The 27,038-nt window shown below is 47.4% G+C and overlaps 1 pseudogene; it reads right to left on the reverse strand.

Moving 5' to 3' along the window:
- Nucleotides 1-3,270: 3,270 nt before the first annotated feature.
- On the reverse strand, nucleotides 3,271-5,363 carry LOC105477371 (exonuclease GOR-like; annotated as a pseudogene).
- Nucleotides 5,364-27,038: the final 21,675 nt, after the last annotated feature.

Genomic DNA, 27,038 nt, shown 5'->3' on the forward strand with positions numbered 1-27,038 from the left:
AGGGATGGGGACAGTCGCGAGGGGCCGCGGTAGGTACTCCGGGGGACTGGGAGTCGGGGTCGGGGTTAGTCTTGGCTTTTTGCCCTTTGGGCGGGACTTCTCCTTGATTAGATTGGCACTTCAATCCAATCACACTAAACCCAATTAATATTCCACCACACCGCAGCTTGGGAACGCCTCAGAGGGTCTGCGGATGGAATCAACTGGAACTCCTGGTTGCTACCCTTGGAGCTAGGTTGCTTTTCCTGAGTTAATTAACCGTCCCTGCCAAGCAGTCCTATCATGGCTACTGCTTCTGAGCTACATAGGAGTAAACTGAGCTTCAGGGAGGTTCGTCGACTTGCTCTGGCCCACACAGCACACCAGGGAGTCAGGATTGGGCCGGCGGTCTGCTGCACGCTGGAGGGCAGGACCTCGCTGGGGTGGCCTTTCCCTGCTCTGTGCACTCCTGCACTGTGGGCAATTTGAGGACAGGAAGTGGACGGCATCCACTTCTCTCCAAGGACATGGCCAACGTTCAACACAGGGGGTCTTCAAAAGGTTCACAGAAAATGGACGTTGTGAAAAATCTCTGCATGGATTTCAGTTGTTTTACACTAAAACAAACTTATACTAACTTGTTATAACCTTTCTGAACCAGATCCACTCTGAGGCACTAAGAAGGATGAGACACCCACTGAAAAGGACTCCTATCAGAGCAGCACGAATTCCGCTAAAATGGCAGCAAAAACAAACCAAATTTACGGTGAAGCTTGGGTGGAGGAATGAAGAATTCATTGATGTTTTATGTAAAGCTTATAAGGAGAGTCCTCCGAAGAAATCAGCTGTTGACGAAGGTACAGCTTGTTTTAAGAAGAGATGAGAAGATGTTGAAGATGAATCCTGCAGTGGCTATGATCACCATTGTGCCCAGATCAGCTTGCACCTGGGAGGCAGAGGATGTAGTGAGCCAACATCATGCCACTGCACTCCTGTCCGGGTGACGGGAGGGAAACTCTGTCAAAAAAAAAAAAAAAAAAAAAGACATACACATCCAATAGAATGCTATTTAAAAAAAAAGAAGGGAAACATGTCATTTGTAACATGAATGAGCCTAGACGATGTTATACTGAGTGAAATAAAGCCGAGGCCGGGCACGGTGGCTCATGCCTCTAATCCCGGTTCTCTGGCATGCCAAGACAGGTGGAGCACTTGAGCCCAGGAGTTGGCGATCAACCCGGGCAACATGGAGGAAGCCCATCTCTAGAAAAAATACAACAATTAGCCAGGTGTGGTGTGGACGCCTGTGGTATTAGCTACTCAGGAGGCTGAAGTGGGAGGATCTCTTGACCGCGGGAGGTAGAGGCCATGGTGAGCCGTGTTTGTGTCACTGTACTCCAGCCAGGGTGACAGAGTCAGACCTTGTCTGGAAAGGTGAACAAATACGTAACAAAGTTGTAAAGAGCAAGCACAGAAAGACAAATGCTGCATGATCTCACTTCTACGTGGAATCTAACAAAATTGAACTCATGCTTGTAGAGAGCAGAATGGTGGTTACCCGAGGCAGGGGCCCAGGAGGGATGGGGGAGATGTTAGTCAAACAATATAAAGTTTCAGATAGGAATAGTTCTAGAGATCTACTGAACAGCATGACAACTATAGTTAATAACTAAGCATTGTATACTTGAAAACAGCTGTAAGTGTAGATTGTAAACATGTTCTCATCACAATAAAATATGTATGTGAGGAAATGAGTATGCTAATTAGCTCCATTTTGTCATTCCACAATGTATACATATATGAAACCTCACGTTGAATGCCATGAACATATATAATTTTTATTTTCAACTTAAAATTAAATTTAAATAAATTATGAAAATTAAAAGAAATAACACACAATAAAAAAAAATATTTTATTTTTGAAATCTCCAAAGAAGGAGTCTATGTTATAAAGGAAAAGAAAATTCCAGCAACGGTAAAATCAATCAGAAATGCCCTACTTCAGTGCTTTCCTCAGTTTGTGTGACAGAGTGGAAATCCAGTTCTTCACTAAGTCATTGTTCTGGAACAGGGTGTGTTTGTATATAGGTGTGTGGGGGCTCACATATACAAATTAAATTAATGGTACTGTAAGCATTCAAACTATCAGTTTACTTCAGTGAGGTACACAGACACACACATACACACACACACGCACGCACGCACACACACACACACAAACTCGTGTAAAATCAGCCACTCCACCAAAACTAGCTACTTAGTGTCGCATCTCTCATTGAAGATTCAAAATGGGAACATGGATTTAGAGAGGCGTGATGATTCCTTCTCTCCTGGAGCCCAGTTGGAAGTCGCCTGACTGATTCAGACATTGTAATTGGTTGGTTGTGTGGGAGAATCCACTTTGACTCTCACCATACATACTCCTGGGAAGTCAGGTAGTGCAGCGGACAGAGCAAGGGCTCTGCAGCCAGGCTGACTGCACCTGTCTTGTAGCTAGGATACCTCAGATAAACTGCTTAACACTTGTGCTTCAGTTTCCTCATCTGTAAAATGGGGATAAAACGCTATCTCTCTCACAACTATTATGAGGACTAACTGGGTTAATAGGTGCAAAGTACCAAGTACATAATAAACGAACCACCAGTGCTCCTTACAATCATGAGCATTTGGCGCAGGTGAAGACGCATGGTTTCTTGAGGTATAAAATTAAGCTTTATTTACCTACCCATTGGGTTGTTCCAAGGGTTAATGATACAGTGTTCACGATTTCCCAATGTAAGCCATTTTAAGAAGGAAACATAGTTAACATGAATCGAATACCTACTATGTGCGATTGTTTCAAGGCCTGCCATGTGTTGCTTCATTCATGCCTTATCGTGACCTTATGATCACGCTTTAAAGATAAATACGTAGAAGCACAAAAACGTCCTTTGTCCAATATGACAAAGCCAGTAAGTGGTGGAAGTTGAATTTGAAGCCAGATGTGTAATTCCAGAGCCCAAGTGCTTCACCCACCTCAGCGTGGTGCCTCTACAGAAAAATAGGTAAGGGCACATGGAGGAGCAAATGCCTTTCCGTTGTTTTTAAATTCTTTCATTTTTTGAAATTCCTAGAGACATTGATTCTTTGCCAGCCCCCGGGGGTGGGGGAAAGCTCGGGTGGGGGAGGGGAGGTTCCGATAGCACCAGAGGAGAGGAAGACGCCCAGCAGTTAAGACTGGCAGGAGGCTGGGGGGCCAGGGGGCTGGCTTTGTTCTCAGAGATCATGGAAGTCCAGGTGGGCTGAGGGAGGCTAGCGGTGGAAGAAGGACAGAGGTCTGGGAGGGTCAGAGGGATGGGGCCAGGCGCGAGGGACCGTGGCAGGGACTCGGGGGCCTGGGAGTGGGGGCTCGGGGCTGGGGGAGGCGATTGGTGGAAGGATAGAGGTCTGGGAGGGGCAGAGGGATGGGGACAGTCGCGAGGGGCCGCGGCAGGGACTCCGGGGGACTGGAAGTCGGGGTCGGGGTTAGTCTTGGCTTTTTGCCCTCTCCTGCAAAACCGGCTGCTTCGGTTTCTGTCGCTTTGCGGCCAGGTGGACTGGGTTAGCTCTCGGGAGCGATCGCAGTTGTGGAAGAGGCCTGGGTCTGAGGACAGGCCAGGGCGGCGGGAGAGGCGGACGGGTGGCCTCGCTGGATCCCGGCGCGCTCTCGGACTTTCCACATCACCAGCTGCAGGCAGGCGTTTGCGTCCTGGCAGGAGTCGTGCCCGTCCTGGCTGTCCTGGATGATCTGTCCGAGGTAGTCGGCCGTGAGATTCCTTAGGGAGCGCTTGTAGGGGAAACCCCGGTAGTGCGGGAAGAGCACCGCCGTGTCCACCACGGTGCTGTGGATCAGCTTCAGGGCCAGCAGGTCGCTCTCCAGGCTGTGCCCGATGAGGATGGTTTGGGCGCTGAAAAAGCTCAGCAGGATGGCTTGGACTTTCGGCAACGTGATGCTGGTCTGGGCGACGTCGGCCTCGGTCACGCCGGAAAACCTGGTGTTGTAGTCCACGATCTCGTTGTCGGGCTTGACGAAGGTGTCGTACACCACCCGCATGTCGGCGTCCACCACGGTGACACGGGTCAGCTCTAGGCCGTGCGTGGTGTAGCACATCTCACAGTCCAAGGCGTAGATTCCGGGATAAGCGTCTCTGGAAAACTCTTTCTTGAAGGTCTTCACGAAGCCATCCAGGCTCTCCTTGCGGCCGTCCCGCACGTGCTGCTTTGCCACCTGGCAGCCCACGGAGCCAGGAGCGGCTGCACAGCAGGTGTACTGGGTAAGCCGGCCTCCGGCCACTTGGCTGGAGCGGACCCTCCCCCAGTGGTAGTAACACACCTGGTCGCGTACACAGCGGCCCGAAGGGGACACCAGGTACTCGGTGCCACAGCGGCAGCAGACCCTGCGGGAGGAGTCGCCTGGCCCCTTCCCCTGGGCAGTGAAGAGGACGGCGCCTCCGGGCCGCTCGGGGTGCGGGAAGGGGTAGCCGTTCTCCTTGAGCTGCTCCCGAGTGAGCAGGAAGTCCTGGAGGCGGCTGTACAGAGCGGTCCTGCTGAGGCCGGGCATGGAGCTGGGGGTCAGGCCCTTCAGTCTCTTGAGGGCGTTCAGCACCACATTCAGGTAGACGTTCTTGTTGGGGCTGCGGTCGTGGGCCACCTTCTCCTCGTTCAGCGCCTTCTCCTTCGCCTCCTGCTCGGAGGCGCAGAACTGGAGACACTCTTGGGTGAGCAGTTGGAGATAGCCTCGGCGGATGACGGTGGGGACTCGGCACCCAGACTTTCGGAGGAGGATGGGTTTCTTCAGACTCCGTAAGGATGGACGATGGGCGATTCGCTTAGAGCTGTCGGTGGTGGAGGTCCTGTATGCCATCCCTGACCTGTTGTGCGTCTTCCATGGCTGTGTGCCGACCTTGGAGCCATCGGAGCGTTGGTGGCTGCTGGCCGCCAGGGTTCTCTTGGCATCTGTGGGACCTGTGTCCAAGCAAGGGCTGGGAAAGTGGGCGATCCTCTTCCTCTCCCTGGGGGCTGAGATGCGGACTGCGGGGGGCCTCTCTGTCAGCCTTGGGGCGGCTGGCGGCTGGCAGGCCGATGCCCTCTGCGCAGGGAAGTACCACGCCTCCGTCACCATCTTGGGCCACTCTGGGGCCACGGCCGGACCGCTATTCTGAGGCTCCGCCTGGATCCCCACAAGCGCTGAGGCCTGGTTGTACATCTGGGGCACCCAGAGCCCGAAGTTCCGGGCAGGTTGATGAGAGGGCAGTGGGAGCTCTAGAGCCTCGAGGGCCAGCTCCTCGGCCACCTTCTTAGCTTCTGGATATCCGGGTGGGAACCAGCAAGGAGCTGTGGCTCTCAACATCTTGCTGCCTTCTGGAGCACTGGCCTGGCTCTGCTGCTCTGCGGACTCGCGGGCTTCAGTGAGTGCCGCGGCCGCCGCGCCTCGCCTTTATATAGGCACAGGGCAGAGTGGGCGGGACTTCCCCTTCATTAGATTGGCACTTCAATCCAATCACACTAAACCCAATTAATTTTCCACCACACCGCAGCTTGGGAACGCCTCAGAGGGTCTGCGGATGGAATCAACTGGAACTCCTGGTTGCTACCCTTGGAGCTAGGTTGCTTTTCCTGAGTTAATTAACCGTCCCTGCCAAGCAGTCCTATCATGGCTACTGGTTCTGAGCTACATAGGAGTAAACTGAGCTTCAGGGAGGTTCGTCGACTTGCTCTGGCCCACACAGCACACCAGGGAGTCAGGATTGGGCCGGCAGTCTGCTGCACGTTGGAGGGCAGGACCTCTCTGGGGTGGCCTTTCCCTGCTCTGTGCACTCCTGCACTGTGGGCAATTTGAGGACAGGAAGTGGACGGCATCCACTTCTCTCCAAGGACATGGCCAACGTTCAACACAGGGGGTCTTCAAAAGGTTCACAGAAAATGGACGTTGTGAAAAATCTCTGCATGGATTTCAGTTGTTTTACACTAAAACAAACTTATACTAACTTGTTATAACCTTTCTGAACCAGATCCACTCTGAGGCACTAAGAAGGATGAGACACCCACTGAAAAGGACTCCTATCAGAGCAACACGAATTCCGCTAAAATGGCAGCAAAAACAAACCAAATTTACGGTGAAGCTTGGGTGGAGGAATGAAGAATTCATTGATGTTTTATGTAAAGCTTATAAGGAGAGTCCTCCGAAGAAATCAGCTGTTGACGAAGGTACAGCTTGTTTTAAGAAGAGATGAGAAGATGTTGAAGATGAATCCTGCAGTGGCTATGAACACCATTGTGCCCAGATCAGCTTGCACCTGGGAGGCAGAGGATGTAGTGAGCCAACATCATGCCACTGCACTCCTGTCCGGGTGACGGGAGGGAAACTCTGTCAAAAAAAAAAAAAAAAAAAAAAAAAAAGACATACACATCCAATAGAATGCTATTTAAAAAAAAAGAAGGGAAACATGTCGTTTGTAACATGAATGAGCCTAGACGATGTTATACTGAGTGAAATAAAGCCGAGGCCGGGCACGGTGGCTCATGCCTCTAATCCCGGTTCTCTGGCATGCCAAGACAGGTGGAGCACTTGAGCCCAGGAGTTGGCGATCAACCTGGGCAACATGGAGGAAGCCCATCTCTAGAAAAAATACAACAATTAGCCAGGTGTGGTGTGGACGCCTGTGGTATTAGCTACTCAGGAGGCTGAAGTGGGAGGATCTCTTGACCGCGGGAGGTGGAGGCCATGGTGAGCCGTGTTTGTGTCACTGTACTCCAGCCTGGGTGACAGAGTGAGACCCCCTCTGGAAAGGTGAATAAATACGTGACAAAGTTGTAAAGAGCAAAGACAGAAAGACAAATGCTGCATGATCTCACTTCTACGTGGAATCTAACAAAATTGAACTCATGCTTGTAGAGAGCAGAAAGGTGGTTACCAGAGGCAGGGGCCGTGGAGGGACTCGGGAGATGTTAGTCAAACAATACAAAATTTCAGATAGGAATAGTTCTAGAGATCTACTGAACAGCATGACAACTATAGTTAATAACTAAGCATTGTATACTTGAAAACAGCTGTAAGTGTAGATTGTAAACATGTTCTCATCACAATAAAATATGTATGTGAGGAAATGAGTATGCTAATTAGCTCCATTTTGTCATTCCACAATGTATACATATATGAAACCTCACGTTGAATGCCATGAACATATATAATTTTTATTTTCAACTTAAAATTAAATTTAAATAAATTATGAAAATTAAAAGAAATAACACACAATAAAAAAAAATATTTTATTTTTGAAATCTCCAAAGAAGGAGTCCATGTTATAAAGGAAAAGAAAATTCCAGCAACGGTAAAATCAATCAGAAATGCCCTACTTCAGTGCTTTCCTCAGTTTGTGTGACAGAGTGGAAATCCAGTTCTTCACTAAGTCATTGTTCTGGAACAGGGTGTGTTTGTATATAGGTGTGTGGGGGCTCACATATACAAATTAAATTAATGGTACTGTAAGCATTCAAACTATCAGTTTACTTTAGTGAGGTACACAGACACACACATACACACACACACACGCACGCACGCACACACACACACACAAACTCGTGTAAAATCAGCCACTCCACCAAAACTAGCTACTTAGTGTCGCATCTCTCATTGAAGATTCAAAATGGGAACATGGATTTAGAGAGGCGTGATGATTCCTTGTCTCCTGGAGCCCAGTTGGAAGTCGCCTGACTGATTCCGACATTGTAATTGGTTGGTTGCGTGGAAGAATCCACTTTGACTCTCACCATACATACTCCTGGGAAGTCAGGTAGTGCAGCGGACAGAGCAAGGGCTCTGCAGCCAGGCTGACTGCACCTGTCTTGTAGCTAGGATACCTCGGATAAACTGCTTAACACTTGTGCTTCAGTTTCCTCATCTGTAAAATGGGGATAAGAACGCTATTCCTCTCACAACTGTTAAGAGGACTGACTGGGTTAATAGGTGCAAAGTACCAAGTACATAATAAACGAACCACCAGTGCTCCTTACAATCATGAGCATTTGGCGCAGGTGAAGACGCATGGTTTCTTGAGGTATAAAATTAAGCTTTATTTACCTACCCATTGGGTTGTTCCAAGGATTAATGATACAGTGTTCACGAATTCCCATTATAAGCTATTATAAGAAGGAAACAGAGTTAACATGAATGGAGTACCTACTATGTGCCATTGTTTCAAGGCTTGCCATGTGTTGCTTCATTCATTCCTCACCGTGACAATTATGATTACACACTAAAGAAAAAACGTAGACGCACAAAGACGTCTTTTGTCGAATATGACAAAGCCAGTAAGTGGTGGAAGTTGAATTTGAAGCCAGATGTGTAATTCCAGAGCCCAAGTGCTTCACCCACCTCAGCGTGGTGCCTCTACAGAAAAACAGGTAAGCGCACATGGAGGAGCAAATGCCTTTCCGTTGTTTTTAAATTCTTTTATTTTTACGTTTGAAATTCCTAGAGACATTGATTCTGTGCCTGCCCCTGGGGGTGGGGGAAAGCTCGGGTGGGGGAGGGGAGGTTCCGAAAGCCCCAGAGAAGAGGAAGACGCCCAGGAGGGAAGACTGGAAGGAGGCTGGGGGGCCAGGGGGCTGGCTTTGTTCTCAGAGATCATGGAAGTCCAGGTGGGCTGAGGGAGGCTAGCGGTGGAAGAAGGACAGAGGTCTGGGAGGGGCAGAGAGATGGGGCCAGGCGCGAGGGACCGCGGCAGGGACTCGGGGGCCTGGGAGTGGGGGCTCGGGGCTGGGGGAGGCGATTGGTGGAAGGATAGAGGTCTGGGAGGGGCAGAGGGATGGGGACAGTCGCGAGGGGCCGCGGTAGGGACTCCGGGGGACTGGGAGTCGGGGTCGGGGTTAGTCTTGGCTTTTTGCCCTTTGGGCGGGACTTCTCCTTGATTAGATTGGCACTTCAATCCAATCACACTAAACCCAATTAATATTCCACCACACCGCAGCTTGGGAACGCCTCAGAGGGTCTGCGGATGGAATCAACTGGAACTCCTGGTTGCTACCCTTGGAGCTAGGTTGCTTTTCCTGAGTTAATTAACCGTCCCTGCCAAGCAGTCCTATCATGGCTACTGGTTCTGAGCTACATAGGAGTAAACTGAGCTTCAGGGAGGTTCGTCGACTTGCTCTGGCCCACACAGCACACCAGGGAGTCAGGATTGGGCCGGCGGTCTGCTGCACGCTGGAGGGCAGGACCTCTCTGGGGTGGCCTTTCCCTGCTCTGTGCACTCCTGCACTGTGGGCAATTTGAGGACAGGAAGTGGACGGCATCCACTTCTCTCCAAGGACATGGCCAACGTTCAACACAGGGGGTCTTCAAAAGGTTCACAGAAAATGGACGTTGTGAAAAATCTCTGCATGGATTTCAGTTGTTTTACACTAAAACAAACTTATACTAACTTGTTATAACCTTTCTGAACCAGATCCACTCTGAGGCACTAAGAAGGATGAGACACCCACTGAAAAGGCCTCCTATCAGAGCAGCACGAATTCCGCTAAAATGGCAGCAAAAACAAACATCAAATTTACGGTGAAGCTTGGGTGGAGGAATGAAGAATTCATTGATGTTTTATGTAAAGCTTATAAGGAGAGTCCCCCGAAGAAATCAGCTGTTGACGAAGGTACAGCTTGTTTTAAGAAGAGATGAGAAGATGTTGAAGATGAATCCTGCAGTGGCTATGAACACCATTGTGCCCAGATCAGCTTGCACCTGGGAGGCAGAGGATGTAGTGAGCCAACATCATGCCACTGCACTCCTGTCCGGGTGACGGGAGGGAAACTCTGTCAAAAAAAAAAAAAAAAAAAAAAAGACATACACATCCAATAGAATGCTATTTAAAAAATAAAGAAGGGAAACATGTCGTTTGTAACATGAATGAGCCTAGACGATGTTATACTGAGTGAAATAAAGCCGAGGCCGGGCACGGTGGCTCATGCCTCTAATCCCGGTTCTCTGGCATGCCAAGACAGGTGGAGCACTTGAGCCCAGGAGTTGGCGATCAACCTGGGCAACATGGAGGAAGCCCATCTCTAGAAAAAATACAACAATTAGCCAGGTGTGGTGTGGACGCCTGTGGTATTAGCTACTCAGGAGGCTGAAGTGGGAGGATCTCTTGACCGCGGGAGGTGGAGGCCATGGTGAGCCGTGTTTGTGTCACTGTACTCCAGCCTGGGTGACAGAGTGAGACCCCCTCTGGAAAGGTGAATAAATACGTGACAAAGTTGTAAAGAGCAAAGACAGAAAGACAAATGCTGCATGATCTCACTTCTACGTGGAATCTAACAAAATTGAACTCATGCTTGTAGAGAGCAGAAAGGTGGTTACCAGAGGCAGGGGCCGTGGAGGGACTCGGGAGATGTTAGTCAAACAATACAAAATTTCAGATAGGAATAGTTCTAGAGATCTACTGAACAGCATGACAACTATAGTTAATAACTAAGCATTGTATACTTGAAAACAGCTGTAAGTGTAGATTGTAAACATGTTCTCATCACAATAAAATATGTATGTGAGGAAATGAGTATGCTAATTAGCTCCATTTTGTCATTCCACAATGTATACATATATGAAACCTCACATTGAATGCCATGAACATATATAATTTTTATTTTCAACTTAAAATTAAATTTAAATAAATTATGAAAATTAAAAGAAATAACACACAATAAAAAAAAATATTTTATTTTTGAAATCTCCAAAGAAGGAGTCTATGTTATAAAGGAAAAGAAAATTCCAGCAACGGTAAAATCAATCAGAAATGCCCTACTTCAGTGCTTTCCTCAGTTTGTGTGACAGAGTGGAAATCCAGTTCTTCACTAAGTCATTGTTCTGGAACAGGGTGTGTTTGTATATAGGTGTGTGGGGGCTCACATATACAAATTAAATTAATGGTACTGTAAGCATTCAAACTATCAGTTTACTTTAGTGAGGTACACAGACACACACATACACACACACACACGCACGCACGCACACACACACACACAAACTCGTGTAAAATCAGCCACTCCACCAAAACTAGCTACTTAGTGTCGCATCTCTCATTGAAGATTCAAAATGGGAACATGGATTTAGACAGGCGTGATGATTCCTTGTCTCCTGGAGCCCAGTTGGAAGTCGCCTGACTGATTCCGACATTGTAATTGGTTGGTTGCGTGGAAGAATCCACTTTGACTCTCACCATACATACTCCTGGGAAGTCAGGTAGTGCAGGGGACAGAGCAAGGGCTCTGCAGCCAGGCTGACTGCACCTGTCTTGTAGCTAGGATACCTCGGATAAACTGCTTAACACTTGTGCTTCAGTTTCCTCATCTGTAAAATGGGGATAAGAACGCTATTCCTCTCACAACTGTTAAGAGGACTGACTGGGTTAATAGGTGCAAAGTACCAAGTACATAATAAACGAACCACCAGTGCTCCTTACAATCATGAGCATTTGGCGCAGGTGAAGACGCATGGTTTCTTGAGGTATAAAATTAAGCTTTATTTACCTACCCATTGGGTTGTTCCAAGGATTAATGATACAGTGTTCACGAATTCCCATTATAAGCTATTATAAGAAGGAAACAGAGTTAACATGAATGGAGTACCTACTATGTGCCATTGTTTCAAGGCTTGCCATGTGTTGCTTCATTCATTCCTCACCGTGACAATTATGATTACACACTAAAGAAAAAACGTAGACGCACAAAGACGTCTTTTGTCGAATATGACAAAGCCAGTAAGTGGTGGAAGTTGAATTTGAAGCCAGATGTGTAATTCCAGAGCCCAAGTGCTTCACCCACCTCAGCGTGGTGCCTCTACAGAAAAACAGGTAAGCGCACATGGAGGAGCAAATGCCTTTCCGTTGTTTTTAAATTCTTTTATTTTTACGTTTGAAATTCCTAGAGACATTGATTCTGTGCCTGCCCCTGGGGGTGGGGGAAAGCTCGGGTGGGGGAGGGGAGGTTCCGAAAGCCCCAGAGAAGAGGAAGACGCCCAGGAGGGAAGACTGGAAGGAGGCTGGGGGGCCAGGGGGCTGGCTTTGTTCTCAGAGATCATGGAAGTCCAGGTGGGCTGAGGGAGGCTAGCGGTGGAAGAAGGACAGAGGTCTGGGAGGGGCAGAGAGATGGGGCCAGGCGCGAGGGACCGCGGCAGGGACTCGGGGGCCTGGGAGTGGGGGCTCGGGGCTGGGGGAGGCGATTGGTGGAAGGATAGAGGTCTGGGAGGGGCAGAGGGATGGGGACAGTCGCGAGGGGCCGCGGTAGGTACTCCGGGGGACTGGGAGTCGGGGTCGGGGTTAGTCTTGGCTTTTTGCCCTTTGGGCGGGACTTCTCCTTGATTAGATTGGCACTTCAATCCAATCACACTAAACCCAATTAATATTCCACCACACCGCAGCTTGGGAACGCCTCAGAGGGTCTGCGGATGGAATCAACTGGAACTCCTGGTTGCTACCCTTGGAGCTAGGTTGCTTTTCCTGAGTTAATTAACCGTCCCTGCCAAGCAGTCCTATCATGGCTACTGCTTCTGAGCTACATAGGAGTAAACTGAGCTTCAGGGAGGTTCGTCGACTTGCTCTGGCCCACACAGCACACCAGGGAGTCAGGATTGGGCCGGCGGTCTGCTGCACGCTGGAGGGCAGGACCTCTCTGGGGTGGCCTTTCCCTGCTCTGTGCACTCCTGCACTGTGGGCAATTTGAGGACAGGAAGTGGACGGCATCCACTTCTCTCCAAGGACATGGCCAACGTTCAACACAGGGGGTCTTCAAAAGGTTCACAGAAAATGGACGTTGTGAAAAATCTCTGCATGGATTTCAGTTGTTTTACACTAAAACAAACTTATACTAACTTGTTATAACCTTTCTGAACCAGATCCACTCTGAGGCACTAAGAAGGATGAGACACCCACTGAAAAGGCCTCCTATCAGAGCAGCACGAATTCCGCTAAAATGGCAGCAAAAACAAACATCAAATTTACGGTGAAGCTTGGGTGGAGGAATGAAGAATTCATTGATGTTTTATGTAAAGCTTATAAGGAGAGTCCCCCGAAGAAATCAGCTGTTGACGAAGGTACAGCTTGTTTTAAGAAGAGATGAGAAGATGTTGAAGATGAATCCTGCAGTGGCTATGAACACCATTGTGCCCAGATCAGCTTGCACCTGGGAGGCAGAGGATGTAGTGAGCCAACATCATGCCACTGCACTCCTGTCGGGGCGACGGGAGGGAAACTCTGTCAAAAAAAAAAAAAAAAAAAAAAAAAAAAGACATACACATCCAATAGAATGCTATTTAAAAAAAAAGAAGGGAAACATGTCGTTTGTAACATGAATGAGCCTAGACGATGTTATACTGAGTGAAATAAAGCCGAGGCCGGGCACGGTGGCTCATGCCTCTAATCCCGGTTCTCTGGCATGCCAAGACAGGTGGAGCACTTGAGCCCAGGAGTTGGCGATCAACCTGGGCAACATGGAGGAAGCCCATCTCTAGAAAAAATACAACAATTAGCCAGGTGTGGTGTGGACGCCTGTGGTATTAGCTACTCAGGAGGCTGAAGTGGGAGGATCTCTTGACCGCGGGAGGTGGAGGCCATGGTGAGCCGTGTTTGTGTCACTGTACTCCAGCCTGGGTGACAGAGTGAGACCCCCTCTGGAAAGGTGAATAAATACGTGACAAAGTTGTAAAGAGCAAAGACAGAAAGACAAATGCTGCATGATCTCACTTCTACGTGGAATCTAACAAAATTGAACTCATGCTTGTAGAGAGCAGAAAGGTGGTTACCAGAGGTAGGGGCCGTGGAGGGACTCGGGAGATGTTAGTCAAACAATACAAAATTTCAGATAGGAATAGTTCTAGAGATCTACTGAACAGCATGACAACTATAGTTAATAACTAAGCATTGTATACTTGAAAACAGCTGTAAGTGTAGATTGTAAACATGTTCTCATCACAATAAAATATGTATGTGAGGAAATGAGTATGCTAATTAGCTCCATTTTGTCATTCCACAATGTATACATATATGAAACCTCACGTTGAATGCCATGAACATATATAATTTTTATTTTCAACTTAAAATTAAATTTAAATAAATTATGAAAATTAAAAGAAATAACACACAATAAAAAAAAATATTTTATTTTTGAAATCTCCAAAGAAGGAGTCTATGTTATAAAGGAAAAGAAAATTCCAGCAACGGTAAAATCAATCAGAAATGCCCTACTTCAGTGCTTTCCTCAGTTTGTGTGACAGAGTGGAAATCCAGTTCTTCACTAAGTCATTGTTCTGGAACAGGGTGTGTTTGTATATAGGTGTGTGGGGGCTCACATATACAAATTAAATTAATGGTACTGTAAGCATTCAAACTATCAGTTTACTTCAGTGAGGTACACAGACACACACATACACACACACACACGCACGCACGCACACACACACACACAAACTCGTGTAAAATCAGCCACTCCACCAAAACTAGCTACTTAGTGTCGCATCTCTCATTGAAGATTCAAAATGGGAACATGGATTTAGACAGGCGTGATGATTCCTTGTCTCCTGGAGCCCAGTTGGAAGTCGCCTGACTGATTCCGACATTGTAATTGGTTGGTTGCGTGGAAGAATCCACTTTGACTCTCACCATACATACTCCTGGGAAGTCAGGTAGTGCAGCGGACAGAGCAAGGGCTCTGCAGCCAGGCTGACTGCACCTGTCTTGTAGCTAGGATACCTCGGATAAACTGCTTAACACTTGTGCTTCAGTTTCCTCATCTGTAAAATGGGGATAAGAACGCTATTCCTCTCACAACTGTTAAGAGGACTGACTGGGTTAATAGGTGCAAAGTACCAAGTACATAATAAACGAACCACCAGTGCTCCTTACAATCATGAGCATTTGGCGCAGGTGAAGACGCATGGTTTCTTGAGGTATAAAATTAAGCTTTATTTACCTACCCATTGGGTTGTTCCAAGGATTAATGATACAGTGTTCACGAATTCCCATTATAAGCTATTATAAGAAGGAAACAGAGTTAACATGAATGGAGTACCTACTATGTGCCATTGTTTCAAGGCTTGCCATGTGTTGCTTCATTCATTCCTCACCGTGACAATTATGATTACACACTAAAGAAAAAATGTAGACGCACAAAGACGTCTTTTGTCGAATATGACAAAGCCAGTAAGTGGTGGAAGTTGAATTTGAAGCCAGATGTGTAATTCCAGAGCCCAAGTGCTTCACCCACCTCAGCGTGGTGCCTCTACAGAAAAACAGGTAAGCGCACATGGAGGAGCAAATGCCTTTCCGTTGTTTTTAAATTCTTTTATTTTTACGTTTGAAATTCCTAGAGACATTGATTCTGTGCCTGCCCCTGGGGGTGGGGGAAAGCTCGGGTGGGGGAGGGGAGGTTCCGAAAGCCCCAGAGAAGAGGAAGACGCCCAGGAGGGAAGACTGGAAGGAGGCTGGGGGGCCAGGGGGCTGGCTTTGTTCTCAGAGATCATGGAAGTCCAGGTGGGCTGAGGGAGGCTAGCGGTGGAAGAAGGACAGAGGTCTGGGAGGGGCAGAGAGATGGGGCCAGGCGCGAGGGACCGCGGCAGGGACTCGGGGGCCTGGGAGTGGGGGCTCGGGGCTGGGGGAGGCGATTGGTGGAAGGATAGAGGTCTGGGAGGGGCAGAGGGATGGGGACAGTCGCGAGGGGCCGCGGTAGGTACTCCGGGGGACTGGGAGTCGGGGTCGGGGTTAGTCTTGGCTTTTTGCCCTTTGGGCGGGACTTCTCCTTGATTAGATTGGCACTTCAATCCAATCACACTAAACCCAATTAATATTCCACCACACCGCAGCTTGGGAACGCCTCAGAGGGTCTGCGGATGGAATCAACTGGAACTCCTGGTTGCTACCCTTGGAGCTAGGTTGCTTTTCCTGAGTTAATTAACCGTCCCTGCCAAGCAGTCCTATCATGGCTACTGGTTCTGAGCTACATAGGAGTAAACTGAGCTTCAGGGAGGTTCGTCGACTTGCTCTGGCCCACACAGCACACCAGGGAGTCAGGATTGGGCCGGCGGTCTGCTGCACGCTGGAGGGCAGGACCTCTCTGGGGTGGCCTTTCCCTGCTCTGTGCACTCCTGCACTGTGGGCAATTTGAGGACAGGAAGTGGACGGCATCCACTTCTCTCCAAGGACATGGCCAACGTTCAACACAGGGGGTCTTCAAAAGGTTCACAGAAAATGGACGTTGTGAAAAATCTCTGCATGGATTTCAGTTGTTTTACACTAAAACAAACTTATACTAACTTGTTATAACCTTTCTGAACCAGATCCACTCTGAGGCACTAAGAAGGATGAGACACCCACTGAAAAGGCCTCCTATCAGAGCAGCACGAATTCCGCTAAAATGGCAGCAAAAACAAACATCAAATTTACGGTGAAGCTTGGGTGGAGGAATGAAGAATTCATTGATGTTTTATGTAAAGCTTATAAGGAGAGTCCCCCGAAGAAATCAGCTGTTGACGAAGGTACAGCTTGTTTTAAGAAGAGATGAGAAGATGTTGAAGATGAATCCTGCAGTGGCTATGAACACCATTGTGCCCAGATCAGCTTGCACCTGGGAGGCAGAGGATGTAGTGAGCCAACATCATGCCACTGCACTCCTGTCGGGGCGACGGGAGGGAAACTCTGTCAAAAAAAAAAAAAAAAAAAAAAAAAAAGACATACACATCCAATAGAATGCTATTTAAAAAAAAAGAAGGGAAACATGTCGTTTGTAACATGAATGAGCCTAGACGATGTTATACTGAGTGAAATAAAGCCGAGGCCGGGCACGGTGGCTCATGCCTCTAATCCCGGTTCTCTGGCATGCCAAGACAGGTGGAGCACTTGAGCCCAGGAGTTGGCGATCAACCTGGGCAACATGGAGGAAGCCCATCTCTAGAAAAAATACAACAATTAGCCAGGTGTGGTGTGGACGCCTGTGGTATTAGCTACTCAGGAGGCTGAAGTGGGAGGATCTCTTGACCGCGGGAGGTGGAGGCCATGGTGAGCCGTGTTTGTGTCACTGTACTCCAGCCTGGGTGACAGAGTGAGACCCCCTCTGGAAAGGTGAATAAATACGTGACAAAGTTGTAAAGAGCAAAGACAGAAAGACAAATGCTGCATGATCTCACTTCTACGTGGAATCTAACAAAATTGAACTCATGCTTGTAGAGAGCAGAAAGGTGGTTACCAGAGGCAGGGGCCGTGGAGGGACTCGGGAGATGTTAGTCAAACAATACAAAATTTCAGATAGGAATAGTTCTAGAGATCTACTGAACAGCATGACAACTATAGTTAATAACTAAGCATTGTATACTTGAAAACAGCTGTAAGTGTAGATTGTAAACATGTTCTCATCACAATAAAATATGTATGTGAGGAAATGAGTATGCTAATTAGCTCCATTTTGTCATTCCACAATGTATACATATATGAAACCTCACGTTGAATGCCATGAACATATATAATTTTTATTTTCAACTTAAAATTAAATTTAAATAAATTATGAAAATTAAAAGAAATAACACACAATAAAAAAAAATATTTTATTTTTGAAATCTCCAAAGAAGGAGTCCATGTTATAAAGGAAAAGAAAATTCCAGCAACGGTAAAATCAATCAGAAATGCCCTACTTCAGTGCTTTCCTCAGTTTGTGTGACAGAGTGGAAATCCAGTTCTTCACTAAGTCATTGTTCTGGAACAGGGTGTGTTTGTATATAGGTGTGTGGGGGCTCACATATACAAATTAAATTAATGGTACTGTAAGCATTCAAACTATCAGTTTACTTTAGTGAGGTACACAGACACACACATACACACACACACACGCACGCACGCACACACACACACACAAACTCGTGTAAAATCAGCCACTCCACCAAAACTAGCTACTTAGTGTCGCATCTCTCATTGAAGATTCAAAATGGGAACATGGATTTAGAGAGGCGTGATGATTCCTTGTCTCCTGGAGCCCAGTTGGAAGTCGCCTGACTGATTCCGACATTGTAATTGGTTGGTTGCGTGGAAGAATCCACTTTGACTCTCACCATACATACTCCTGGGAAGTCAGGTAGTGCAGGGGACAGAGCAAGGGCTCTGCAGCCAGGCTGACTGCACCTGTCTTGTAGCTAGGATACCTCGGATAAACTGCTTAACACTTGTGCTTCAGTTTCCTCATCTCTAAAATGGGGATAAGAACGCTATTCCTCTCACAACTGTTAAGAGGACTGACTGGGTTAATAGGTGCAAAGTACCAAGTACATAATAAACGAACCACCAGTGCTCCTTACAATCATGAGCATTTGGCGCAGGTGAAGACGCATGGTTTCTTGAGGTATAAAATTAAGCTTTATTTACCTACCCATTGGGTTGTTCCAAGGATTAATGATACAGTGTTCACGAATTCCCATTATAAGCTATTATAAGAAGGAAACAGAGTTAACATGAATGGAGTACCTACTATGTGCCATTGTTTCAAGGCTTGCCATGTGTTGCTTCATTCATTCCTCACCGTGACAATTATGATTACACACTAAAGAAAAAACGTAGACGCACAAAGACGTCTTTTGTCGAATATGACAAAGCCAGTAAGTGGTGGAAGTTGAATTTGAAGCCAGATGTGTAATTCCAGAGCCCAAGTGCTTCACCCACCTCAGCGTGGTGCCTCTACAGAAAAACAGGTAAGCGCACATGGAGGAGCAAATGCCTTTCCGTTGTTTTTAAATTCTTTTATTTTTACGTTTGAAATTCCTAGAGACATTGATTCTGTGCCTGCCCCTGGGGGTGGGGGAAAGCTCGGGTGGGGGAGGGGAGGTTCCGAAAGCCCCAGAGAAGAGGAAGACGCCCAGGAGGGAAGACTGGAAGGAGGCTGGGGGGCCAGGGGGCTGGCTTTGTTCTCAGAGATCATGGAAGTCCAGGTGGGCTGAGGGAGGCTAGCGGTGGAAGAAGGACAGAGGTCTGGGAGGGGCAGAGAGATGGGGCCAGGCGCGAGGGACCGCGGCAGGGACTCGGGGGCCTGGGAGTGGGGGCTCGGGGCTGGGGGAGGCGATTGGTGGAAGGATAGAGGTCTGGGAGGGGCAGAGGGATGGGGACAGTCGCGAGGGGCCGCGGTAGGTACTCCGGGGGACTGGGAGTCGGGGTCGGGGTTAGTCTTGGCTTTTTGCCCTTTGGGCGGGACTTCTCCTTGATTAGATTGGCACTTCAATCCAATCACACTAAACCCAATTAATATTCCACCACACCGCAGCTTGGGAACGCCTCAGAGGGTCTGCGGATGGAATCAACTGGAACTCCTGGTTGCTACCCTTGGAGCTAGGTTGCTTTTCCTGAGTTAATTAACCGTCCCTGCCAAGCAGTCCTATCATGGCTACTGCTTCTGAGCTACATAGGAGTAAACTGAGCTTCAGGGAGGTTCGTCGACTTGCTCTGGCCCACACAGCACACCAGGGAGTCAGGATTGGGCCGGCGGTCTGCTGCACGCTGGAGGGCAGGACCTCTCTGGGGTGGCCTTTCCCTGCTCTGTGCACTCCTGCACTGTGGGCAATTTGAGGACAGGAAGTGGACGGCATCCACTTCTCTCCAAGGACATGGCCAACGTTCAACACAGGGGGTCTTCAAAAGGTTCACAGAAAATGGACGTTGTGAAAAATCTCTGCATGGATTTCAGTTGTTTTACACTAAAACAAACTTATACTAACTTGTTATAACCTTTCTGAACCAGATCCACTCTGAGGCACTAAGAAGGATGAGACACCCACTGAAAAGGCCTCCTATCAGAGCAGCACGAATTCCGCTAAAATGGCAGCAAAAACAAACATCAAATTTACGGTGAAGCTTGGGTGGAGGAATGAAGAATTCATTGATGTTTTATGTAAAGCTTATAAGGAGAGTCCCCCGAAGAAATCAGCTGTTGACGAAGGTACAGCTTGTTTTAAGAAGAGATGAGAAGATGTTGAAGATGAATCCTGCAGTGGCTATGAACACCATTGTGCCCAGATCAGCTTGCACCTGGGAGGCAGAGGATGTAGTGAGCCAACATCATGCCACTGCACTCCTGTCGGGGCGACGGGAGGGAAACTCTGTCAAAAAAAAAAAAAAAAAAAAAAAAAAAGACATACACATCCAATAGAATGCTATTTAAAAAAAAAGAAGGGAAACATGTCGTTTGTAACATGAATGAGCCTAGACGATGTTATACTGAGTGAAATAAAGCCGAGGCCGGGCACGGTGGCTCATGCCTCTAATCCCGGTTCTCTGGCATGCCAAGACAGGTGGAGCACTTGAGCCCAGGAGTTGGCGATCAACCTGGGCAACATGGAGGAAGCCCATCTCTAGAAAAAATACAACAATTAGCCAGGTGTGGTGTGGACGCCTGTGGTATTAGCTACTCAGGAGGCTGAAGTGGGAGGATCTCTTGACCGCGGGAGGTGGAGGCCATGGTGAGCCGTGTTTGTGTCACTGTACTCCAGCCTGGGTGACAGAGTGAGACCCCCTCTGGAAAGGTGAATAAATACGTGACAAAGTTGTAAAGAGCAAAGACAGAAAGACAAATGCTGCATGATCTCACTTCTACGTGGAATCTAACAAAATTGAACTCATGCTTGTAGAGAGCAGAAAGGTGGTTACCAGAGGTAGGGGCCGTGGAGGGACTCGGGAGATGTTAGTCAAACAATACAAAATTTCAGATAGGAATAGTTCTAGAGATCTACTGAACAGCATGACAACTATAGTTAATAACTAAGCATTGTATACTTGAAAACAGCTGTAAGTGTAGATTGTAAACATGTTCTCATCACAATAAAATATGTATGTGAGGAAATGAGTATGCTAATTAGCTCCATTTTGTCATTCCACAATGTATACATATATGAAACCTCACGTTGAATGCCATGAACATATATAATTTTTATTTTCAACTTAAAATTAAATTTAAATAAATTATGAAAATTAAAAGAAATAACACACAATAAAAAAAAATATTTTATTTTTGAAATCTCCAAAGAAGGAGTCTATGTTATAAAGGAAAATAAAATTCCAGCAACGGTAAAATCAATCAGAAATGCCCTACTTCAGTGCTTTCCTCAGTTTGTGTGACAGAGTGGAAATCCAGTTCTTCACTAAGTCATTGTTCTGGAACAGGGTGTGTTTGTATATAGGTGTGTGGGGGCTCACATATACAAATTAAATTAATGGTACTGTAAGCATTCAAACTATCAGTTTACTTCAGTGAGGTACACAGACACACACATACACACACACACACGCACGCACGCACACACACACACACAAACTCGTGTAAAATCAGCCACTCCACCAAAACTAGCTACTTAGTGTCGCATCTCTCATTGAAGATTCAAAATGGGAACATGGATTTAGACAGGCGTGATGATTCCTTGTCTCCTGGAGCCCAGTTGGAAGTCGCCTGACTGATTCCGACATTGTAATTGGTTGGTTGCGTGGAAGAATCCACTTTGACTCTCACCATACATACTCCTGGGAAGTCAGGTAGTGCAGCGGACAGAGCAAGGGCTCTGCAGCCAGGCTGACTGCACCTGTCTTGTAGCTAGGATACCTCGGATAAACTGCTTAACACTTGTGCTTCAGTTTCCTCATCTGTAAAATGGGGATAAGAACGCTATTCCTCTCACAACTGTTAAGAGGACTGACTGGGTTAATAGGTGCAAAGTACCAAGTACATAATAAACGAACCACCAGTGCTCCTTACAATCATGAGCATTTGGCGCAGGTGAAGACGCATGGTTTCTTGAGGTATAAAATTAAGCTTTATTTACCTACCCATTGGGTTGTTCCAAGGATTAATGATACAGTGTTCACGAATTCCCATTATAAGCTATTATAAGAAGGAAACAGAGTTAACATGAATGGAGTACCTACTATGTGCCATTGTTTCAAGGCTTGCCATGTGTTGCTTCATTCATTCCTCACCGTGACAATTATGATTACACACTAAAGAAAAAACGTAGACGCACAAAGACGTCTTTTGTCGAATATGACAAAGCCAGTAAGTGGTGGAAGTTGAATTTGAAGCCAGATGTGTAATTCCAGAGCCCAAGTGCTTCACCCACCTCAGCGTGGTGCCTCTACAGAAAAACAGGTAAGCGCACATGGAGGAGCAAATGCCTTTCCGTTGTTTTTAAATTCTTTTATTTTTACGTTTGAAATTCCTAGAGACATTGATTCTGTGCCTGCCCCTGGGGGTGGGGGAAAGCTCGGGTGGGGGAGGGGAGGTTCCGAAAGCCCCAGAGAAGAGGAAGACGCCCAGGAGGCAAGACTGGAAGGAGGCTGGGGGGCCAGGGGGCTGGCTTTGTTCTCAGAGATCATGGAAGTCCAGGTGGGCTGAGGGAGGCTAGCGGTGGAAGAAGGACAGAGGTCTGGGAGGGGCAGAGAGATGGGGCCAGGCGCGAGGGACCGCGGCAGGGACTCGGGGGCCTGGGAGTGGGGGCTCGGGGCTGGGGGAGGCGATTGGTGGAAGGATAGAGGTCTGGGAGGGGCAGAGGGATGGGGACAGTCGCGAGGGGCCGCGGTAGGTACTCCGGGGGACTGGGAGTCGGGGTCGGGGTTAGTCTTGGCTTTTTGCCCTTTGGGCGGGACTTCTCCTTGATTAGATTGGCACTTCAATCCAATCACACTAAACCCAATTAATATTCCACCACACCGCAGCTTGGGATCGCCTCAGAGGGTCTGCGGATGGAATCAACTGGAACTCCTGGTTGCTACCCTTGGAGCTAGGTTGCTTTTCCTGAGTTAATTAACCGTCCCTGCCAAGCAGTCCTATCATGGCTACTGCTTCTGAGCTACATAGGAGTAAACTGAGCTTCAGGGAGGTTCGTCGACTTGCTCTGGCCCACACAGCACACCAGGGAGTCAGGATTGGGCCGGCGGTCTGCTGCACGCTGGAGGGCAGGACCTCTCTGGGGTGGCCTTTCCCTGCTCTGTGCACTCCTGCACTGTGGGCAATTTGAGGACAGGAAGTGGACGGCATCCACTTCTCTCCAAGGACATGGCCAACGTTCAACACAGGGGGTCTTCAAAAGGTTCACAGAAAATGGACGTTGTGAAAAATCTCTGCATGGATTTCAGTTGTTTTACACTAAAACAAACTTATACTAACTTGTTATAACCTTTCTGAACCAGATCCACTCTGAGGCACTAAGAAGGATGAGACACCCACTGAAAAGGCCTCCTATCAGAGCAGCACGAATTCCGCTAAAATGGCAGCAAAAACAAACATCAAATTTACGGTGAAGCTTGGGTGGAGGAATGAAGAATTCATTGATGTTTTATGTAAAGCTTATAAGGAGAGTCCCCCGAAGAAATCAGCTGTTGACGAAGGTACAGCTTGTTTTAAGAAGAGATGAGAAGATGTTGAAGATGAATCCTGCAGTGGCTATGAACACCATTGTGCCCAGATCAGCTTGCACCTGGGAGGCAGAGGATGTAGTGAGCCAACATCATGCCACTGCACTCCTGTCCGGGTGACGGGAGGGAAACTCTGTCAAAAAAAAAAAAAAAAAAAAAAAAAGACATACACATCCAATAGAATGCTATTTAAAAAAAAAAGAAGGGAAACATGTCGTTTGTAACATGAATGAGCCTAGACGATGTTATACTGAGTGAAATAAAGCCGAGGCCGGGCACGGTGGCTCATGCCTCTAATCCCGGTTCTCTGGCATGCCAAGACAGGTGGAGCACTTGAGCCCAGGAGTTGGCGATCAACCTGGGCAACATGGAGGAAGCCCATCTCTAGAAAAAATACAACAATTAGCCAGGTGTGGTGTGGACGCCTGTGGTATTAGCTACTCAGGAGGCTGAAGTGGGAGGATCTCTTGACCGCGGGAGGTGGAGGCCATGGTGAGCCGTGTTTGTGTCACTGTACTCCAGCCTGGGTGACAGAGTGAGACCCCCTCTGGAAAGGTGAATAAATACGTGACAAAGTTGTAAAGAGCAAAGACAGAAAGACAAATGCTGCATGATCTCACTTCTACGTGGAATCTAACAAAATTGAACTCATGCTTGTAGAGAGCAGAAAGGTGGTTACCAGAGGTAGGGGCCGTGGAGGGACTCGGGAGATGTTAGTCAAACAATACAAAATTTCAGATAGGAATAGTTCTAGAGATCTACTGAACAGCATGACAACTATAGTTAATAACTAAGCATTGTATACTTGAAAACAGCTGTAAGTGTAGATTGTAAACATGTTCTCATCACAATAAAATATGTATGTGAGGAAATGAGTATGCTAATTAGCTCCATTTTGTCATTCCACAATGTATACATATATGAAACCTCACGTTGAATGCCATGAACATATATAATTTTTATTTTCAACTTAAAATTAAATTTAAATAAATTATGAAAATTAAAAGAAATAACACACAATAAAAAAAAATATTTTATTTTTGAAATCTCCAAAGAAGGAGTCCATGTTATAAAGGAAAAGAAAATTCCAGCAACGGTAAAATCAATCAGAAATGCCCTACTTCAGTGCTTTCCTCAGTTTGTGTGACAGAGTGGAAATCCAGTTCTTCACTAAGTCATTGTTCTGGAACAGGGTGTGTTTGTATATAGGTGTGTGGGGGCTCACATATACAAATTAAATTAATGGTACTGTAAGCATTCAAACTATCAGTTTACTTTAGTGAGGTACACAGACACACACATACACACACACACACGCACGCACGCACACACACACACACAAACTCGTGTAAAATCAGCCACTCCACCAAAACTAGCTACTTAGTGTCGCATCTCTCATTGAAGATTCAAAATGGGAACATGGATTTAGACAGGCGTGATGATTCCTTGTCTCCTGGAGCCCAGTTGGAAGTCGCCTGACTGATTCCGACATTGTAATTGGTTGGTTGCGTGGAAGAATCCACTTTGACTCTCACCATACATACTCCTGGGAAGTCAGGTAGTGCAGCGGACAGAGCAAGGGCTCTGCAGCCAGGCTGACTGCACCTGTCTTGTAGCTAGGATACCTCAGATAAACTGCTTAACACTTGTGCTTCAGTTTCCTCATCTGTAAAATGGGGATAAGAACGCTATGCCTCTCACAACTGTTAAGAGGACTAACTGGGTTAATAGGTGCAAAGTACCAAGTACGTAATAAACGAACCACCAGTGCTCCTTAAAATCATGAGCATTTGGCTCAGGTGAAGACGCATGGTTTCTTGAGGTATAAAATTAAGCTTTATTTACCTACCCATTGGGTTGTTCCAAGGATTAATGATACAGTGTTCACGAATTCCCATTATAAGCTATTATAAGAAGGAAACAGAGTTAACATGAATGGAGTACCTACTATGTGCGATTGTTTCAAGGCTTGCCATGTGTTGCTTCATTCATTCCTCACCGTGACAATTATGATTACACACTAAAGAAAAAACGTAGACGCACAAAGACGTCTTTTGTCGAATATGACAAAGCCAGTAAGTGGTGGAAGTTGAATTTGAAGCCAGATGTGTAATTCCAGAGCCCAAGTGCTTCACCCACCTCAGCGTGGTGCCTCTACAGAAAAACAGGTAAGCGCACATGGAGGAGCAAATGCCTTTCCGTTGTTTTTAAATTCTTTTATTTTTATGTTTGAAGTTCCTAGAGACATTGATTCTGTGCCTGCCCCTGGGGGTGGGGGAAAGCTCGGGTGGGGGAGGGGAGGTTACGAAAGCCCCAGAGAAGAGGAAGACGCCCAGGAGGGAAGACTGGCAGGAGGCTGCGGGGCCAGGGGGCTGGCTTTGTTCTCAGAGATCATGGAAGTCCAGGTGGGCTGAGGGAGGCTAGCGGTGGAAGAAGGACAGAGGTCTGGGAGGGGCAGAGAGATGGAGCCAGGCGCGAGGGACCGCGGCAGGGACTCGGGGGCCTGGGAGTGGGGGCTCGGGGCTGGGGGAGGCGATTGGTGGAAGGATAGAGGTCTGGGAGGGGCAGAGGGATGGGGACAGTCGCGAGGGGCCGCGGTAGGTACTCCGGGGGACTGGGAGTCGGGGTCGGGGTTAGTCTTGGCTTTTTGCCCTTTGGGCGGGACTTCTCCTTGATTAGATTGGCACTTCAATCCAATCACACTAAACCCAATTAATATTCCACCACACCGCAGCTTGGGATCGCCTCAGAGGGTCTGCGGATGGAATCAACTGGAACTCCTGGTTGCTACCCTTGGAGCTAGGTTGCTTTTCCTGAGTTAATTAACCGTCCCTGCCAAGCAGTCCTATCATGGCTACTGCTTCTGAGCTACATAGGAGTAAACTGAGCTTCAGGGAGGTTCGTCGACTTGCTCTGGCCCACACAGCACACCAGGGAGTCAGGATTGGGCCGGCAGTCTGCTGCACGCTGGAGGGCAGGACCTCTCTGGGGTGGCCTTTCCCTGCTCTGTGCACTCCTGCACTGTGGGCAATTTGAGGACAGGAAGTGGACGGCATCCACTTCTCTCCAAGGACATGGCCAACGTTCAACACAGGGGGTCTTCAAAAGGTTCACAGAAAATGGACGTTGTGAAAAATCTCTGCATGGATTTCAGTTGTTTTACACTAAAACAAACTTATACTAACTTGTTATAACCTTTCTGAACCAGATCCACTCTGAGGCACTAAGAAGGATGAGACACCCACTGAAAAGGCCTCCTATCAGAGCAGCACGAATTCCGCTAAAATGGCAGCAAAAACAAACATCAAATTTACGGTGAAGCTTGGGTGGAGGAATGAAGAATTCATTGATGTTTTATGTAAAGCTTATAAGGAGAGTCCCCCGAAGAAATCAGCTGTTGACGAAGGTACAGCTTGTTTTAAGAAGAGATGAGAAGATGTTGAAGATGAATCCTGCAGTGGCTATGAACACCATTGTGCCCAGATCAGCTTGCACCTGGGAGGCAGAGGATGTAGTGAGCCAACATCATGCCACTGCACTCCTATCCGGGTGACGGGAGGGAAACTCTGTCAAAAAAAAAAAAAAAAAAAAAAAGACATACACATCCAATAGAATGCTATTTAAAAAAAAAAGAAGGGA

Source organism: Macaca nemestrina, chromosome 8 (genome assembly GCF_043159975.1).
Source record: "Macaca nemestrina isolate mMacNem1 chromosome 8, mMacNem.hap1, whole genome shotgun sequence".
In the NCBI taxonomy this organism is placed as follows: domain Eukaryota; kingdom Metazoa; phylum Chordata; class Mammalia; order Primates; family Cercopithecidae; genus Macaca; species Macaca nemestrina.